Source organism: Mesocricetus auratus, unplaced genomic scaffold (assembly GCF_017639785.1).
Source record: "Mesocricetus auratus isolate SY011 unplaced genomic scaffold, BCM_Maur_2.0 Super-Scaffold_100008, whole genome shotgun sequence".
Lineage (NCBI taxonomy): Eukaryota > Metazoa > Chordata > Mammalia > Rodentia > Cricetidae > Mesocricetus > Mesocricetus auratus.
Genome location: NW_024429192.1, coordinates 68,181,421 through 68,201,854, shown reverse-complemented (window position 1 = coordinate 68,201,854; position 20,434 = coordinate 68,181,421). Strand labels below are relative to the sequence as shown.

At 45.5% G+C, this 20,434-nt stretch overlaps 1 protein-coding gene and 1 long non-coding RNA gene across 4 annotated transcripts in view; one reads left to right on the top strand and one right to left on the bottom strand.

The window, feature by feature from the left end:
* Positions 1–20,434, bottom strand: part of Igf2bp2 (insulin like growth factor 2 mRNA binding protein 2) — a 112,878-nt gene that overhangs the window by 78,318 nt on the left and 14,126 nt on the right. The gene's annotated exons all lie outside the window — the stretch shown is intronic.
* Positions 1,273–8,506, top strand: LOC121141995. The gene is made up of 3 exons (XR_005879004.1): positions 1,273–1,425; positions 3,557–3,729; positions 8,287–8,506. It is a non-coding gene; the product is annotated as an uncharacterized LOC121141995 (long non-coding RNA).

Here is a 20,434-nt window from a genome sequence, read left to right as displayed (position 1 = left end):
CTAAAGAATTTCAACATTTTAAAAGATTAGATCTAGGACCTAGGGTTAGAAGATTTGTCCTCTGTGAAGCTCCTGAGAGTACATTTCTGAGGTTGGTAGGCCACATCTCATCTGTGAGGCAGTCTTCTTTATTTCTGTTTATGATGCTTCACAAATATAGTTTATAGATATGATTACAAATATAGCTCCAGATACAAGTATGATGCTTTCCAAGTTTAGTTTCTAGCATCCACATGGTGCTTAGAACCAACTATAACGCCAGTAATAGTTTGAGGACCCTACCCAAACATGCTATGACCAGACGTGGCCTGTGGGCTGGAGTTCACTTGATCTACAAGGACTCACTGCTTTGTAGAACTTAACACTGTAATGTAAAAGAGAAACGTATCTGTTTAGAGAAGATGGTGCACAGCCTCCAGGGAGAAGGGCTTGGGAAGTTATAGTTTAATGGGCATAGAGCGTCTTACCAGCAAGCTGAGAAGTTCTGTGGATGAGCTGTGATGAAAGTCAGAGCACATAGGCTTATTGAACTATATGCCTGACGGTGGTTTGGATGGCAGAATCTGTATTTCACCATCTCAATTTTTAAACATTTGTTTTTCTATTCATGTGTGTCTGCCCATGCATGTGGATGAACACATGCATCTGTTTGCTCCAGAGGCCCGAAGAGAGCATCAGATTCTTTCTGAGTCAGAGGTAGCTGTGAGTCAGGCATCATGGGTGCTGGGAACTGAATCTGAGCCCTTACTTACCATTCTTCTGGACAACCTAGGTCTAGTTCACAGCACCTGAGTGGTGGCTCAGATCTGTCTGGTACAGAGGATCCTCCTCTTGTGGGGGCACCATGGTGCCTTTGCTGGGGCCATGCATGCAGTCCATTTATATACATGCAGGCAAAACACTAGCACACATAAAATAAACCTTAAAAATAGAATAGCTATCTTTAAAGGTGAAGAATAGGGAGCCAAAAGAACGACCCCCCCCATAGCCTGCCCACATTACAAAACCTTGAAGTGGAGTGTCAACACTCAAACTTCCATCTGTTCACGTGCAGACAGCTCTTAATGACGTAATGCCTGCAGAAACTGAGAGGTCGGGGGGAAGGAGGACTGCAGGCTTTTCAGGCCAGCCTGGGCTGCATGCATAGTAAGAATCTGTCACAAACAAAAACAAACAAGCTGACCTAGCCATACTCTAGCTGCAGTAGGGACACTGGGCTGTAGTATTCTCACCACCAAGAACCCCTTTCATTATTTTCCCTTACAGAGACCATATTCTAAAATACCTTATCGGTGGCTTGGGGAGATGGATCAGAGGGTAAAATACCTTCTGTACAAGCATGAGGCCTTGAGTTTGGATCCCCAGAGACTATGTAGAACAAGCTGCAGAAGTTCTCATCTTTAATCCCTGTACTCTTCCAATGAGGTAAGAGACATAGGAGACTCCCCAGAAGCTCAAAGGTCACTAGAACCCTGTGTCAAACAAGGTCAAAGGCCAGGACTCAAGAGTGTGGATAGAGAGATTACAGAAAGCTTCTAGTTAGACAAACAACGTATACTACATAATGGCAACCAGAGCTTTAGATCAGACATCTAAGATATCTAACAGTCTTTAACCATGTGATGATAGTCACACAGCATGTAGGCATATTGAAAGCCCTGGAGAGGCAAGGAGCCGGTAGCCTTGGTTCTAGAGCAGGTCCCAGTCTAAATACTAAGAACAACTTTCATTTTTGAGACTAGGACCTTGGTGTGGGGAGGGGGTGATGATACATCTAGAATTACTGAAGGCAAATAAATGGATAGTAGAGTTCCTTTCATCCCTGAAACTCTATGAGTATCTGCCTCAGTCGGCCAACTGCAGTCCCTACACACTACAGCATGGCGCTGGGCCTTCCTGTAGAAGCAGTGTAAGATGGAAAAAGAACCTCCAGTGTAGTTGGGGGGGGGGGAAGAGAGAGAGAGAGAGAGAGAGAGAGAGAGAGAGAGAGAGAGAGAGAGAGAGAGAGAGAGAGAGAGAGAGAGAGAGAGAGAAGATTCTGGCAGGTGGGGAGGCAGAGGCAGGTGGATGTCTGTGAGTGCAAGGTCAGCCTGGTCTATAGATGGAGTTCCAGGACAGCCAAGTGGGGGGGTTGGGGGAGAACATTCTGCTTTCTGTTTACTTCAGGAATACCTCTTAATGCTGTATAGCACCTTCTCAGTAGGTCTTCCCTCTTAATTTTTTAGCAGTTATCTGTGACTGTATGGAGTTAAGTAGAGAGGAACTCATCATGTTAATTTCAGGTAAGGGTACATAGCCAGTTATGACAGGAAGGAGGCAGATGGGTGATGCCACTGCCAGTGTCCTTAAGGCCAATAGGTAAGGAGGTTAGCCAAGATTCAGGAGTATAAGCATAAATGAGGGAAAGTATGAAGCTAGGCTGGGAGCTTACAGAGAAGAAACACATATGCAGAAATACACATGCAAACACACAGACATACACATGCACACACCACACACAAGACATGCACGAAACACACACACATGCATACACACACAGGAATAAACACTTGCACAGACACAAAGAAATGAGCACCATGTGCACACACACACACACACACACACACACACACACACACACACACACACCTTTAAGAGAAAAGGAAAAGAACAAAGCCACCATCAGTTGCTCTTTCAGGCTGCGGTGGTGGTGGATTTTCCACCATGTCCCTGTGGCGTTAGACACTCTGGATCCTTTCTGGACCAGTTCTCTGGATCCTTTCTGGACCAGTTCTCTGGATCCTTTCTGGACCAGTTCTCAGTCACTCTTCCAGTGTCTTCTTTTGGTCTTGCTTATTTTCTTCCACGGGGTACTACAAAGTAAGAGCTGCTCAATGCTAACTATGCTATGAATAGAAACAGTATGTGACCATGAGTCACCAACTACAAGAAACTTGTGTTTGCCTTAGTGGAAAACTCAGAAAATTAATAATTAATAGAACACTTAAAAGTGCCCAAGCTGTTCGGAAGGGAGGAAGGTGGGTAGGTAGCAGGCTATCTATCTCAGCTAAGTGCTGTCTCTGCAGGGCGAGGAAGGACTGATGTGTGCTCAGAACCATGGCTACATGCACGTTCCAGGCTAGCCTGAGCTATGTGATAAGCTCCAGTCAGAAGGAAGGGGCGGGGAAGGAAACGAGTCACAGGTTTCTATGTTAGGACTTTATTTGAGAAGAAAGAAAATAAGAATTAATAAGCAAATGGCTTGCCTGAGGTGTGATTCTAGAGGACCCCCGTCACCCGGGGCCCCTGTCTTCAGGCCCTATCCACCCGTCAGGGGGCCCCTGTATTCAGGCCCTATCCACCCGTCACCCGGGGGCCCCTGTCTTCAGGCCCTATCCACTCACCAAATCAACCATAAAGGGTGGGAGTGGGGAGTGGTGGAAGGCAGACCATGAAGCATTTTGGGAAAAAAATGTGACTTTTAAATGTACTTAAGTATCTTAATTCAAATTAACAGCTTATAGCATTATATGACCTTTTACTCCAATAATACTACTTCTAAGAAAAACTCCAACAGAAACGAAATTCCTCCAGTGAGGATGCTGGTCAACCTGACATGAGGGAGAATAGAGAAAAACTCTCTAAAGATGGGAGCCAGCAGAAGACAAAGTGACAGACAGTATAGCAGCACCAGAGATAACATGGGTATCGAACGTGTCATACCTTCATTTCCGACATCACTAAACCCAGGTACGGTTTCACACTTAATCCCATCCTCGTGGAAGATAGAACCTTGAAAGCAAGGTCACAGTAAAGTCACTTATCAAACTGTAACACTTCCGGCTAAAAGCAGATTATTTTCTTAGGGGATTCAAATATCACCAAATTATGATCCCTCCAAATACAGTAGCTATGCAGAATTAAAAAAAAATCTTTTTTATTTTTATTTTTTTGGTTTTTTAAGACAGGGTTTCCCTGTGTAGTTTTGGAGCCTGTCCTGGAACTAGCTCTTGTAGACCAGGCTGGTCTCAAACTCTCAGAGATCTGCCGGCCTCTGCCTCCCAAGTGCTGGGACTAAAGTTGTATGCCACCACCTGGCTAAAAAAAAAATCTATCTTGGGGGCTGGCTTTTTTGTTTTTCTCTCTAATGGCCAAGTGTCAAGGAAAAAAAAAAAGGAAGAAAGAAAGAAAAGAAGGAAGAGAAAGGAAATGAGATTGCCAATGTATTTATTTAGAACAGATATTGTCAAGGTTAAGAGCGCTGATTTGAAGAGTGAGGTGTGACCCTGATGGCATGTTTGCCTCACACGCATGAGGCCCCGGCCTTGATCCCAAGCATAGAGCCTCCAAGACAGAACCTGTGAGCTCTCTCACCTACCTATCCACTGACAACACATCCTACATTAACCTCAGGGGGAGAAATGGGGGCAGGGGCACACACAATCGACACCCCCTCTATTAGTCATTTCAAGTAGCATTCTTTGCGTCTTGATTCGTTCAAGTCTTCCTGAAGGCCGAGCTGAAACAGGAGTGTAAGAGAAACTCTAAGGCCTATCAGATGATAGAGGGGAGGTTAAAAATAGAAAGGAAGCCACCGCTCCTTAGAAATACACAGGTGCAAACAACAAGGAGAACCTCCACTCACACCATCAGCATTCCGAAAAGACGCCATAAATAGGCCTACAAGTGACATCAGACTCCTGATCACTCCAAGTCACATGAACCGCCCCTCCCCCATAAGCAGTCACAGCTTTTCTCCCTCTACCTCAACCAGGAGCTCCCCGGGCCCTCACACACAGCAGCCCTGGGCAGTGCTCAACATATCAGTCCTGATGACCACAAACACTGGCTCAGTCACTGCAGAACTATTCAGACCTCAGCATTATAGGACACTACAAACAAAGCCTTCCTGGTGAGTCGCTCAGCACTTTCTTGCGTTGGAGGCCACCTAAATTACCCAGCAGTATAACCGTGTGCCTTCCTATATTAAGACACATGGTATAGCGGAAGGAACAAGATGCCATTTTATTGTCAGACAGATCACAATTGCATCTAAAGTTTTTCTTTCTTCCTTTTGTACTGATGGCCTTAAGAGCCTGGCGATCTCCCTGAACTCCAGTCGCCACGACAGGGCCATCGAGAGGTCCGCAACAGTCCTGGCAAGCGGCCCCTGATTTTCATACATACCAGCTATACCTCATCTTTCCCATCCCATCCATGCGTTGAGCACACATGGCCTGGATGAGTGTTTGGGCGAGTTCCTGCCTGCCAGTTGGCCTGTGGATGCTTCACAAAGGCAGAGGCCATAAGCTCACGATACCTACAGTACACGGTTAACAAGACTTGTCACCAGTGAAGCCATCTTCCCAGCTCCACAGAAGGCGTTTAAGTGCAGACACTGGCCCCTTGGGCCCTATCAGCTGAGTGAAGATGGGAACTGGGAGCAACGCACTCATTGTTAAGTGCTGTTAAAAAGGGCTTTCAAACGTGTTTGTAGAGGTGACGGAGTTGGCACAGCTTGTGAGTGTGGGCAAACAGTGAGTGGAAAATAGGCCAGAAGACCTGGTCCAACCTGGCCTCCAGCCTTACTGCTCTCATGGCCTGCCCGGACCAGAAGTCCGAGTTTCTGCTGCACTTGCTGCATTGTGAGCACCTACCTGCCTTACTGGAAGGACTGTAAGAACGGGCGCGGTTACTGTCCCTCACTGTACCAGCTAGGAAGCTTTCAATGAAATTATTTCAAGTAGCTGGACTATTGGAACATGGGAATTCTACCTGCCCTTCTTGCCTCTGTGGCAGAAAGACGCCTAAACAGAATAGAGTTCCAAGGGAGCCAGGGGTAACAGGTTTTTCTCTTTGAAAACCCTCAGGAGAGAGTAACACCTCCAGCCTGGGCAGTCAGGAAGAGTCCAGACTGTGGGTGCCAGGCACCTGGGGTGTGTTGTTATGTCTTGCCTGGAACCCAGTCTGCCATCTTGACTCAAAACACACTGTCAATTAGGAACCCTGATGATAGTGGCATGTTGCTCAGAAATGGAAGTATTGTTTGGATCAAACTACTGTAGCAAGTGTTTTTTGGCAGGTATGCCCTGTTGACTCAGAGCCAGGCACACACTGACAAGTCTTAGAACAACCGCTACAAAGTTGCCACAATTCAGTGGTTCAGATGATACAGGCAGTGTGCTCTAGACATTCTCAGACAATTATCAAATAAATTACCACTGGAGGGAAAAAAACATCATTGCTTCTAGAACTGGTCTCTGCCATGTCCTAGCTCAGGAGTTCTGTCTCTAGAACCTAGTGTGAAGAACACACCAAATTCTTTAACTACAAAAAGTTGTTTTGTTTTTTTTTCGTTTCTTGAGATGTCCCACTGTTTAGCACAGGCTGTCCTCAAACTGGCTGTAATTCCCCTTACTCAGCCTCCTGTGTGCTGGGATTGGAGGTATGTGAGTCAGTCACTGCCCTGCTAAAAACAGTGTTTTTTTTCTTCACATGTATTTGTTCTATATGTGTGCAGTTGCATGCAAAGGTCAGAGGACAACTTGCAAGAGAGTTGGTTTTTGCCTTCTACTGTGTGGGTCTAGGGGATTGAACTCAGGTTGTCGGCATGACTGCAGATGCCTTCACCCGCTGAACCATCTCACAGGCTCAGAGGAAAGACTTTAGTCTAAGCCCTAATTCTGGGTCTGACAGCAACCAGCTCTGGGCAACCTACCTGGCATTGGTTTTCTCTCACAACAAGTACACACAACAAGCACACACACTTGCTGGCTCTCATTTTCCAGTCTGCTCCGTTGCTCTGTGGCAAGTTCTCTAACCCACGCACACATTACATTTAATTTTTAAATATTTTAAAGATAAGATGAAGGGACTGAAGAAGACACCTAACATTGACCTCTGGCCCCCACACACACAGATACACATGCGTGTGCATGCACCACCCCCCCACTTTCCTGAAACCGCCTTGCTCTCACCAGTTCCCACACAGCGGCCACTGATGGGTCCCCATGCCCAGGCTTACCCCAGGAAGTGAACTGTGAGGAAGACATTCCTCAAGACCTCCTGAGACAGCCTGAATAGCTCAGGCTCTCCAAATCTTTCCTATCCAAATTTGTAAATGCACAAGTATTAGACGCTAGATTCTGTTCCTGGGACTGTACGCATCCCCCCCCCCCCGGATGCTGAGACCTATGGGGAGGCAGCCATACATACATTTTACTACAAACTGACTTTGCTGGACTTGGTGCGAAATTTGTAATTTTAAATTACTATGGATCTCTATAATTATTCTATCATTTATTTCATCACATTATTGGTCCACTCTATGGTTTATTTGATGCCAAGGCCCTGATAAGGAAACTAACATCCAAGTTTTGACATTGCTGCTATGAGAAAACTCCACTGCTCTGAAACACCTGTGCAATACATGCACACGCATTCCTTTCTGTGCATTCCAACATCCACACCCCATGGCAAGCACATGAAGCCGGGGGACAACCTCAGTGTCAGCAGTGGCCTTCCGCCTTCAGACAAGGTTCTCTGCTGTTTCCCAGTGTGCTTGCCACACTAGAAACCTCTGCACTTCCACGGAATCTCCTGTCTCCCCACTGGGGCGCTGGGGGTTACAGCTTCAAGTACGCATCTGGCTTTCTGAGTGGATCCTGGAGTTTTAACTCAGGTCCTCGTGCTTGCAAGGCCAGTGCTTATACACACTGAGCCATCTCCCTAGCCCTGCCCTAGGGCTGGGAAGATGCCCCAGCAGAAAAAAGTATTTGCTGCCTAAGCATGTGGAACTGAGTTCCAACCCTCCAGACCCACATACAAGCTGGGCATGAATGTGTGCCTATAACCTCACATCTGCCAGCCACCCCATCTAGCTGAGCTACTGAGCAGAGGTTTTCTGCATGCTCACTCAGGAGAGCACACACACACACCTGCACGTACACATCCACCTGCACTAAATGATCTTTCAAGGTTTGCATGTATGCGTTAGTGTTTCACCTACATACATGTCTGTGCACCACACGCATGCCTGGTGCCCATGGAGTCCAGAAGAGGGTGCCAGATCCCTCACAGCTGGAGTTACAGATGGTCTTAAGTGTCCATGTGGGTCCTGGGAATCAAACCAGGGTCCTCTGTAAGAACAGCAAGAACTCTTAACCACTGAGCCATCATCCCAGCCTCTCCCCCAACTATCTTTATGGGGTATTTTTTTTTCCTCCGCATTGTGAAAAGCAGACCTGCCTGCTCAACAAAACCCAACCAAGCAAATTATAACTAAGTTTTTATTTATTCTACTTTCAGGAGGAAGGCACTGCAGGGGACAATATGACACGTCGTGTTCTGAATTTCCGTCCACCAATGTCCACAATGGCTGTACACTAGCATCATGTGGGGCACTTACACAAAGCTGTACTAGAACCCAGCCCGAGACCATGAGGTCACTCCCCAGATAACTACAATGTCCATCCAGGTGCACTGTGCGCACCTAGGCAGCCATCAGTGTATTTATATTTACATTTTCTACCCCACCTTAGACTTTTTTGTTTTGTTTTGTTTTTCGAGACAGGGTTTCTCTGTATTGTCTTGGAGGTTATCCTGGAACTCGCTTTGTAGACCAGGCTGGCCTCCAACTTGCAGAGACCCGCATGCCTCTGCCTCCTGAGTGCTGGGATTAAAGGTGTGTGCCACCAACGCCTGACCCCACCTTAGACTTCTAACATATTACATATTCCCCCATTTATGCAGATGTGACTAGCCCACAGGCCACACAGAGAACCGTTTAGTCAGCCTCTTCTGGTTTGAAATTGTTATTGCTATCCTAACTGCCTTCTTAAAAAACAAGACTGCTCTTTGGAAAGGAGTGCTGACTCTTCAGATAGGTTTTCAGCAGTGTTAGACTAAGAAGAGGACATTTTCTGGTGTTACCTGTGTTACAAGCCTACATTCCAAGCAATGGGGAAGCGGAGGATTGAGGTCAGGGCCAGTGAGGTCAGGACCAGCCTGGGCTACAGGAGACTAAAACAGCAAAAGGTTTTTCTGCTTGCCTGTCAATCTAAAAAGGTAACTCAGCTCATCAAAATGTACTCTTCCCTAAGATGGCACCAAAATTAAACACAACAAACCAGATACAAATCATTTTAATCCTTGGGAATCACTTCCCACATGCTGGCTGACAGCCAGGCGTTGATGAACACAAACTGTGAGTATGTCATTCCTTCCTGCTATGGGTATAAACAGACACAGCTGCCATGCATAGGTGGACGGTCAGTCGATGACCAGGGGGGTAACTGGGATCTGGAGGGAGTCTCTCAGAAGGACCAAAACGACTTGATTCAAGGCGAGGCCTTTGAGATGGGTGTTCAAGGAGACTATAGGGCTGCCAATTTCCCAACATCCACAACAACTTGTACAATGCCTATGCAGTTTACAGCCTCCCCACAAGCTCCATCTGGACCTTGGCCCCAGCCATTTCAGGAGTGATCAGGAACTACATGCTAATTTGAATTCTAGGTTGACAGGCTTTCTGGTTTACCACTTACCTTTGGACTTTCTGGTATTAACCCAACGATTCCCACTTAGAAATCCCTTGCTGAATGCTTGGGGTGTAAATGATAAAGAGCATGTATGGGGAGACAGGTACTGCATCCCAGGGAGAGATCTATTACCCAGTGGTGTCGCCACTGCTGAGTTGCCACTGTTCCACGACATAACCCCACATCTAAGCACAAGCAACCCTATCAGATGCAGTGAAGCACTCACAGAGACAGGAAGGCAGGAGGAGACCGGGTGGGAGAATGGATGGCAGTCATTTCAACACAAGTGCAACATTACTAATGAGGTACAGAAGGCCCCTTATTCCAACCAGCAGACTATAGCTCCATTCATGATGTTTAGGTCTCTAAAAAGAATTACCCTGGCAGAGACAATACCTGAAAAGAAAATGTTTCTCAAGAGGAGAACACCCACAAATACCTCTGGGGTGGTTCGGATGAGAATGGTCCCCCTTAGGCACATACACTTGAACACTTGATCTTCAGTTGGTGGAACTGTTTGGGAAGGATTAGGAGGTGTGGGCTTGTTGGAGAGGGTGTGTCACTGGGGGTGGGATCTGACATTTCAAAAGACTCCTGTTTGTAGTTGAAGATGTAGCTCTTAGCTGTTCGTGCTGTCATGCCTTTGCTCCACCACCATTGACTCCAACCCTCTGAAACCATGAGCCCAATGAAATGCTTTCTTGGCCACAGTGGGTTTTTTTTATCACAATAGAAAAGTAACTAATACATCCTCTTCAATAGAACTGAAATGAATGTAGATGTTAACTGGTATAAAGCTCCTTTGGTGCGCTGATGGGTGGTTACAGACCCCAGATCACAACCCCCCAGCCTCTCTTGCCTACCGACTATAGAGATTATTGTCCTGTCTCCCACAAATGCAGGTTGCTAAGACTCAGCCTCACACTAAGCTGGACTGATGGTTCATTCTTGACACCCCAGCACTCCAGAGGCTGAGGCTGGAAGACTGACACAAGTTCAAGGCCAGCCTGGGCTACAGAGCAAGTTCTAGGCCAATGTTGGCTACACAAAGACACTGTCTCAAATTCAAACAGAAAAACTAAAATAAATTTAGAAAGCAATGCAGAATCAATGCCAAATGGTCCCCCAACTGAAACTAAAGTACAGATTATTCTTGGAGAATATTTTCCAAATAAAAGTACTGAAAGGGAACTGTTCTTACTATAACAAGCTGTGAGCACTTCCATCAACGTAATTATCATCTTCCACCAGCAAAATCATACTACATCCCATGACTGAAGTTGAACACTCCTTTGAATGACTGAGCTACAGCCAATTTCTGCCATCCGGAAGCTTCAGCATCCTAAATGCTTAGGATGGGACAACCCAGACATCACTAACTGCCTAAGCTTGGGCCATCAGAAACCTAAAACAAATCAAGACAAATTCATTGAATTAAAAAACATAGTACTCCTGTTCATAACAGAACCAAACCAGAAGTTATACTGCCTTCCCATTACAAGGAAAGGCATGGATGTTTACTGAGTGAGGAAATCAATGTAGCAATCACAAAGAGGACACTTTAAATCACACGAGAGAAGCGGGGAGTTAAACATATAGTCTAAATAGGACTCACACTGGAAATAGGTCATAATTTTACTCAAAGAGAAAGTGTGGAAGGAGTTTAACACAGCAGTGTCTAAGGGAAAGGGGTGTTTATATGCAGCTGAACAGGAATGGTCACTACGCCTTCCGTCATCCTACTCAGAGAGCTTTAAATGGTCAGTTGCTTGTTTCCAGAGTGGAGGCTCTGATGCCTGTGCTGATGACGGACACACGAGAAATGTGATCTGCTCCGGTGGCTCCCAGGTGCTGGGTGGAAAAGCAAGAAGTGGGGGCTCGAGCATCAGTTGGCGCTAAGGCAGAGGCGTTTCTCAAAGTCCACACACGAAAGTTACCACACAAGTACAAGCGCAAGCCCGTACAAGTCTAAACACAGGGGTGGATGTCTGCAGTCCCAGAGCTAGGAAAGCAAGTGTTTCCTGAGGCTCAGTGGCCACCAGCCCAGCCCACCGTGAGCTGCAGCCCACGGTTCCACCCTCTGACCTACACGTGCAGGCACACACACATACAGACACACAACAAACACGACAGACCTGTCTCAAAAGGCAAAGTGCACAGCTCCTGAGGAATGACATCCAAGGCTGACCTCTAGTCTCCTCAATCGTGCGCATACCCAGCAACATTTTCAACTGTAAAGTGGCCACAGAGAAATGGAAGCTGGGCACGACGGTACACATGGATGCCAGTATTGAGTGGCAGAGGCAGGAGGATCTCTGTGAGTTCAAGGCCAGTCTTTAAAGAGGGGGAGGGGGATAAGGATGATGCATTGGTTGGGTGGAATATAAATTCTGCAGGAAATCTAACATTGCATTTCAAATACATCTTTTTGTTTGTTTGTTTGTTTGAGACAGGGTTTCTCTGTGGGTTTTTCTAATACATTTTTAAAAGCACCTTCCTTCCTCAAGGAGCAGGCAACCCTGAAGGGATAAGGACACTCTCTGAGACTTGTCTACACAACACAAAGGGAACAACACACGGCCTAAAAGACAGTCTGGTAACTGAAAGCAATCATCTCTCTTCTAGAGAACGAGGTTTGGTTTCCAGAACACACACAAAGCGGCTCATGAATGCCAGCTAACTCCAGTTCCAGGGGGTCTGACACCCTCGGGCTTCCACAGGCACTTGTAAGCACTTGGTGCACTAAATCTCACACATTTACACATGCACATATATAAGTATGTTGACTGTGGGCTTTTTGTTGTTGTTCTTTTATTTTGCTGTCGGTTGTTTTGTTTTATTTGGTTTTGGTTTTTCCAAACAGGGTTTCTCTGTATAGCTCTGGCTGTCCTGGAACTCACTCTATAGACCAGGCTGGACTTGAACTTCCAGACATCCTCCTGCCTCTGCCTCTTAAGTGCTGAGATTAAAGGCATGCACCACCACAAACCATCAGGTTTGTTGACTGTTTTTTATGTCAACGTAATACAAGCTAAAGTCATCATGGAGGAGGTTGCCTCAATTACAAAACACCTCTATAAGATAAGGCTATAGGCAAGCCTGTAGAACATTTTCTTAATTAGTGATTGACATGGGAGGGCCCCGGCCATCCTTGGATGGTAGTCCTGGGTTCTATAAGAAAGCAGACCGAGCAAGCCACTGGGACTACGCCAGTAAGCAGTTCCCTCCCATGGCCTCTGCATCAGCTCCTGCCTCCAGGTTCCTGTCCTGCTTGAGTTCTTGTCCTGACTTCCTTCGATGATGAACTATGATATGGGAAAGTGAGATAAATCCTTTTCTTCCGAAGCTGCTTTTGGTCATGGTGTTTCCTCATAGCAACGGAAACACTAAGACAATAAATAGGAATAAATAATTTTCATTTTAAAAAGGAAACAACCGGAGTAACTTTCCATAACTCATGCCATCGGAACTTACGGGCATAAGCACACTGCAGATAGCCAGTGATGAGCTTAAATAGAAGTCTGAAATCATAATAGTTACTCCACACTGTACCTGAACAAATCGAGTAACTCAGGGCATCCTACATGCAAAGCTGAGAGGCTGGCATGAGTCTGGTAAAATACAGAACAAATTACCTGATATCCACATGGATATACTTTTATTAGAAATATGGCTTGGTGGCTACATTTGTCCAGCATGCTGTAGACTTCCACTGTCAAACATGAATATGTTTGACACAAAAGACAACTCTAAATAACTATCAACTTCTTCACAAATTTCAAGTACCATTCCAAGTGTTTGCAGTGTGTTTCTGATGTGTGAAAAAGCCTAGGAACCAAAGTTTTGAGGACCCCATGGCTTCAGATTTTTAGTTGGGGAGAAAACTTCACATGCCTGATATCAAAGTGACCACTATGTTCTACTTGAGAAAGGCATTCATATTTGTATAGTAAATGGCACATTTCTTAGAAAACCAATGATTTTAAAGAGTAAATCTATTTTCCCCTCGTAGGCCATGGCTAACCACAGTATGGCGTAATTCTGGAGAAATCAGACCTCACCCAGCTACAAAAATAGCAGAAAGGACTCTTCACTGCTGGCAGAAAGGGGACAAACATCCTTCCTGATAGTTGAAAAGTGTTTCTGTATTTTCAATTAGGCATTTAAAACATCAGCTCTTCCAGGTGAGACTGGGAGAGAACCTTATTTTCACAAAAGTTCATGTAAATGAAATCACTCTTCAGGGAAGGTTAAAAGAACAACAAAAATCTAACAGAGGCTGAGAACTAAAAATGTGTCCTTGCCTGAGGCTCTAAAAACCTGGGCCTCATTCTGTAACCTCTAAAATGGAGACAGCAGACATCTTCCTGTCTTCCTACAGGTGTGTGGAGAAGTCAACAGGATTCGGTAGCAGGCAACTGGAACAACCATGGTTCCACAGAAGCCCAGCTTCACTCTGAAAGGCACTAGCTGTAAGGGCTTCTTTCTGTGACCTTCTTGCCCTTCAGTGCAAGTCTCAAAGGAAGCATGCATCTGTTTGTTGACTCTTCCTGGGACTTGAAAGCCATCACGGCTCCCAAAGTTGGCACCTCCTGGCACTCACTATCCTGACTGTGTGGACTAGACTTGGTGTCTCCTGTCTAATTAAGGGAGGATACGCAAAGTAAAGGGTCATACAAGGCAGTGGCCACGCTGCTCTCCTGCATTACTGAGTTTGGGGAAGCCTGTTGTCGCCATCCAAACAGAGATAAAAAGCAGGCTGCACTGTCAGGGGCCTCCACAGACTGAGTGGTAACTGAGCCTTCAGGTAACAGCTGCTCCGGCTGGTACCTGGCCGCAGTTTCTTAAAAATCCTAGCTACATGGCTGCCACATTCCTGACTCTCAGAAAATGAGTAAGATAGTAGCTTTTGCTGTTTTAAAACCCTGATATGGGGTTAATTTGTCCATAGCAATAGATGACCAATACAGATCCCACGCATCTTGCTTCCCAAGCCTAACCTCTAAGAGCAGCTGGCTGCCTCCCCTCCTTCCCAACACTGCCCTTGTCTGAACTATCCCAGGATTCTCGAAGCCTCTTTATTGATTAGGTTGACCACACCTCATCAAAAAATCTGAAATTTCCAAAACTGGATGCTTTGTAAGTTCCCCATTAGAAGGTTTATCCCATGTATAAAACTATTAGAAATAGTAATTTAGTGTCTTTGCTGTGAAGAGACACAGTGACCAAGTATTTAATTAGGGGCACCTCGACTATGGGGCCCACGAATTAGACTTTGGTAAGAAGAGAGCTACTGTTTGTTTTCAGGTGTTTTTCTCTTGTAACCCTCAAATGTTTAGTGTAACTTGGGTTTCAGACAGAAATACCAACCGGAGAAACTGAGTTTTCTCATAATCATGTAAATCTAAGAACTGAGCCAGGTATGATGGAGCATAACCTCCAATCCCAGCATTCAACAGGCAAAGTGGATGGCAGATGGCCAAGAGTGCCGACGTAGCCAAAACGCCACAGTGAGAGCCTGCCTCAAATACAATGGGGTCTCTCTATGGAGCCCTGGCTGTGTCCTGGAACTCACTCTGTAGACCAAGGTGGTCTCAAATTCAGAGATCTGCCTGGCTCTGCCCCCTGAGTACTAGGATTAAAGGCGTGCACCAACACCAACAGGCTAACCTAAACTTTTTTTAAAGAGCGATTTCCTAAGCCTATTGTGACCCCACCCAATCTGAATCATCTTCTATATGCCTCCTGTGCTATACACAGTGACTCTGTGCAGCCACCTCAGACTCCAGCCCCCTCTTCCCCAATGCTATGCACAGTGACTCTATGCAGCCACCTCAGACTCCAAACAAGCTGTCCTTAAACATCTGCCCATGAACAGATGCCAGTTCCACTGACACCAAAGCATCAGTCAGAAAACTGAAAAGGTCATTTACAAAGGAATAAGATATTTTCACTCTTTCTCGCTCACAATGAAAATGAAGAAGAGAAAACAAAAAATAAATAAATAAAAATGTAAGCTAACAACATTATTGTGGCTTCAATTTTGGTAATTTGTTAAAAAGAATTTTGAGGCACAGCTATTTCTGGCATTCTAGATGTAGCCAATGAAAGTCTGAAAGGCTAATGAGACAGTACAATCAGCACAGGACAGGCCTGGCAAGCATGGAAATCTGAGCTGGATACCCAGAATCCATGGTCATGGGGTACTTGTGATCCCAGCACTGGTGAGGCAGACTAGCCTGCCAGTCCACTGGCCTTGCCTTCCCCACAACTTCCAAGCCAATAACAGATTCTCAAATAACAAAGTGAACAGTGCCGAGAACACTCCTCGTTGCACTCTGGCCTCCACAAATGAGAGCACATAACCGTGTGTGTGCACATGCACACATATGCACACACGGTCTAGTTCTCACAGAATTCAAAATTTAAAGTTTAAAGCCAGAAGTGGAAGCACACGCCTTTAATCCTAGCATGAGCCTTTAATCCTAGCACTCGGGAGGCTGAGGCAGGTGGATCCCTGTGAGTACAAGGCCAGTGTGATCTACATATTAAATCCCAGCACACAAGAGGCAGCTTTCCATGAGTTTAAAGGCAACCTGGTTTACACAGGCCAGCCCAGGGGAGGGGGGAGGAGAAAGGGAAGAAAAGAAAGGAAAGGAAAGAGAGGGGAGGAGAGGGAAGGGAAGGGAAAGGAAATGGAGGGAAGGAAAGGAAAGGAAAAAGGAAAGGAAAGGAGGAAAGAAGGATAAAAGAAAAAGGGGAAGGAAGGAAGAAAGGGAGAAAGAAAGAAATAGAGAAAGAAAGAAAAAGAAAAGGTGGCCAAAGACCAGTCCTCCCTCTCCCCATCACCCTGCCCTGCAAAATTGAGCTGGCCATTTTTGTGGAGCCACTTAGATCCTGAACTTCCAAACAGGTGTCTGAGCTATGCTGACTGGAGTCTTGAAAGACATGGTTTTCATCTTACCATGTGTGGTGGTGTGAAACGGCCCCCATAGACTCATGTGTTTGAATGCTTGGTCTATAGGGAGTGGCACTATCAGGAGGTGTGGCCTTGGAATAGGTGTGGTCTTGTTGCAGTAAGTGTGTCACTGTGGGGGCTGGCTTTGAGGCCTCATATGCGCTCAAGCTATGTCCAGTGTGAGACACAGTTCACTTCCTGTTGTCTGCAGATCAAGATGTAGGACTCTCAGCTCCCTCTCCAGCACTGTGTCTGCCTGCATGCTGCCTTGGTTCAAGACATGACAAAAAAGGACTAAGCCCCAACTAAATGTTTTCCTTTTTAAGAGTTGCTGTTGTCATGGTGTTTCTTCACAGCAACAGAAACCCTAACTAAGACACTACTGTAGAGTGATCAGCTTCTTCATGCTAGCGAATTACAACACAAAATTCATTTTTAAAATGTACTTCCAATTTCAGACATGGTGACACACACCTTTAATTCCAACACTCAGGAGGCAGAGGCAGGTGGATCTCTCTAAGTTTGAGGTCAGCCTGGTCTACAAAGAGTGTTCTAGTATAGCCAGGGCTACACAGAGAAAACCTGTCTCAAAAAACAACAGCAGCAACAAAAGTGTAATTCCAACTTTCAGAGTAGGATGTGTTTTGACACAAACAAGCTGGCCTCTGACTCACTTCTGATGACTCCCTCTTCGTCGTTAGGGTAACAGGGAATCCACCACACCAGGTCTATGTACTGAATGGATATTGAGCCAGGGCTTTCTGATGCTAGGCAAACACTCTACCATCTGAGCTACAGCCCAGACCTCACAGAGTGGTTTTTATTTTTGTTTTTTGAAAATGTCTCTTAGGTCAACAGTTTCTAGTTTGGCCTTAATGAGTATTTATTGCACCCAGAGTAAAGAACAGAATCCAGAGGGTCATCAACTGCCTCAACTTAAAACACACAAAAAGTACAACGCTAACCAGAACACTTTCAAACATATTTAAATCATCAATGTATTTCTTTCCTGGTGTATTTTACTTTGAAAATCATCTGCCTTTTCCAGCAATAGTGAGGCACACCTGCCATCCTAGCACTTGAGAAATTGGGCAGAATGATTACAAATCCCAGGCCAGTAGACATTTAACTGAGTAACTCAAGTTCGCCCATATCTTCACAAGTGCTTATTAGGGCTCACAAGATTGCTCAGTGCCTATAGCAGCCACTTTCCTGTGATAAAATGTGATGACCAAAAGCAAGTCATTGAAGAAAGGGCTTACCTTGGTTTACAGTTCCAAAGGACTAAGACCCCATCATGGTGGGGACACAGGGAAGCAGGTGGCGAGCACTGCAGTGGGGACAGGATGCTAAGAGCTCACATCCTCAGTCACACGCACAAAGCAGAGAGCACGAACTGGAAGTAGGGAAGTCTCTTCAGTTCTAAAGATCTGCCCCAAGTGGAAAAGGCTTTTTATCCTGCAACAAGGCTGCAGCACCTAAACCTCTCCAAACAACGCCACCAACCCAGGCCCACGTGTTCAGGTCCCCAAGACTATGGAGGACATTCCTTACTCAAACCACACTGTAAAGGAGCTTGCCACCAGGCTGATAAGCTGAGTCAGATCCCAAAACCCAGTAGGAGGGGGAAAACAGAATCCTGTAGATCGTGCTCTGACTTCTACTGCATGCCGCATGCGCTCTCTCTCTCTCTCTCTCTCTCTCTCTCTCTCTCTCTCTCTCTCTCTCTCTCTCGTGTGTGTGTGTGTGTCTGTCTGTCTGTCTCTCTCTCACACACACCACACACACACACACTCACAAACCAAACTTTTAAAATATTTGCCAGACATATGAGAATCACAGTTTCCTAGTCCATGACGTACGGCACTTGCTATAGTTGCTTTGATGTTGATCACAAAGGCAAACCATGTTCCTCCAACTAAATGGAAATAGACGGCTGCATTTTTTATCATATGAGCCTGTATTATGTCATACACACACATAAACAAGATAATGTCATAGTATATATACACCTTGTATTTACAAAGATTTTTGATGGCCTCACAAAACAAGTACTCATGAGTCCTGCAGCTTGAATGCCAGCCAGTCAGTACAGCAGAATTGATGAGCTTCAGGTTTAATGAAACACCTTGTCTCCCCGCTCCCCCCCCCCAAAAAGAAGAAAGGTCAACTGAGAAAAATGCCGTTGTCAACCTCTGGTCTCCAGGTGCACGCACACAGGGCGGGCGATGCAAAGGACACAAATGCATCCAGTTTATTAAGAGAAGGGCATTCCCCAGTTTCTGCTTACTTCTCGCACATGGATTAAACCCAAGTCAAAGAAATATTGAGAGTGGACAGTGGTGGTGCACGCCTGTGCTACCAGCACCAGGAAGTAGGGGCAGGCAGATCTCTGTGTGAGTTTAGGACAGCTGGGGCTACATAGAGACAATGTCTCAAAATCCCTTCCACAACAGCAGGTGCCTTCAGCAACAATTTGCAGATCCTGGCATGGTAGCAAATGCCAACTGTGACCCACGAGCCTTATTTAACCTCTTCCTGTACAGAGGGTCTTCAACGTTTATAAACATCTTTGAACTTTTGCCAGAATTTTAAAGTTTGGAGGATTAGGAGCTAGAGAGCTGCTCAACAGTTGAGTATTGGCTACTCGTCCAGAGGATCCAGGTTCAGGTCCCAGCACCCACACAGTGACTCACAACCATCTGTAACGCCAGTTCCAGGGGATTCAATGTCCTATTCTGATCTCCATGGCATACCAAGGTACACATACATACATACAGGCAAAATACACATAAAATAAGTAAATCTAATAATTTTAATAAGTTTGGGGTTCTGAATTAAAATTGGTTTAGTTTTTCTCTTGGAAATTGTATGTGGGAACACTGGCCCTACATCTCCCAGTGGCAACAGATGGCTGGAGCTGTCTCCTCTGCATGTTCCAGAAACTTCCCTGCCACCACCTATTGCTGTCAACTGCAAGCTCCTGAGAATGGGTTGCTTTAAGCTGCTGTTAATTAAGTATCTGGTCAAATTGATCCTGGAAGGCAGGAGGCAAGAGTAACGTGTGCAGACACAGCAAGCAGGGTGTCATGGGGCTCAGTCTAGCTGAGCATCACCTGTGGGGTTCTGCAAAAAGCACAGAAGATAAGTTCCAAGGTCCCGCAGGCTCCCCAATAGTCTGTGGCCACCAGGTAAGAAGAAACTAGAATTAGGGTTTTTTTAAATTATTTTTTTCATTCAAAATTTTTATTTCATAATGAAAGTTAAATTCAACATAGAAATTAGAATCTACATATTCCCATGAAGGTCCCAGAGGGTTAGGTTGACACAGAAGACAGTATAGATCATGAGCTCACGGCTGTGGCTGCCTACCCAAGATGAAGCACGTGAGCACTCCAGAATGGGGTGCAGAGAGGCTCACAAGCTGCGACCCCACCTGCGCATACTGACAGCTGATGGCTGCAGGAGAAGGAGAAGCTGTCTCCTTTAAGCACGTGGCCACTGGGTAGACCACGCTCCAGCAGATGATGAGGTCGTGGGCAGCACAACCTGGGTTTGGTAGATTTTATTTACTACTGAAAAAAAAAACACCAATGAGGTGAGGACTTTAGGAGGGAGGAGGTGGATCTGAAAGGAGTTAGTGAGAGAAGTGGGGGTGATGATGAGCAAAACACACAGAATGTGTGTTTAAAATTCTTAAAGAGCTAAAAATAAAGAGAACTAACAATGCTTACAACATGATCTATAATTACTCTCTCAGGTATCTAAACACTATTGGTACACATAAAATAAACAATGAAAAAGAACCAGGTAAGAAAGGGGAAATTGTTTTACACAGAGGGACCACTCACAATATCTTGCCACCACTATGACTTAAAGACTCTTTTATACTTTATTCAGAACATTTTCAATCATCAATAATGCAATTATGGGCCAGTAAGATGGCTCAGCAGGGGAA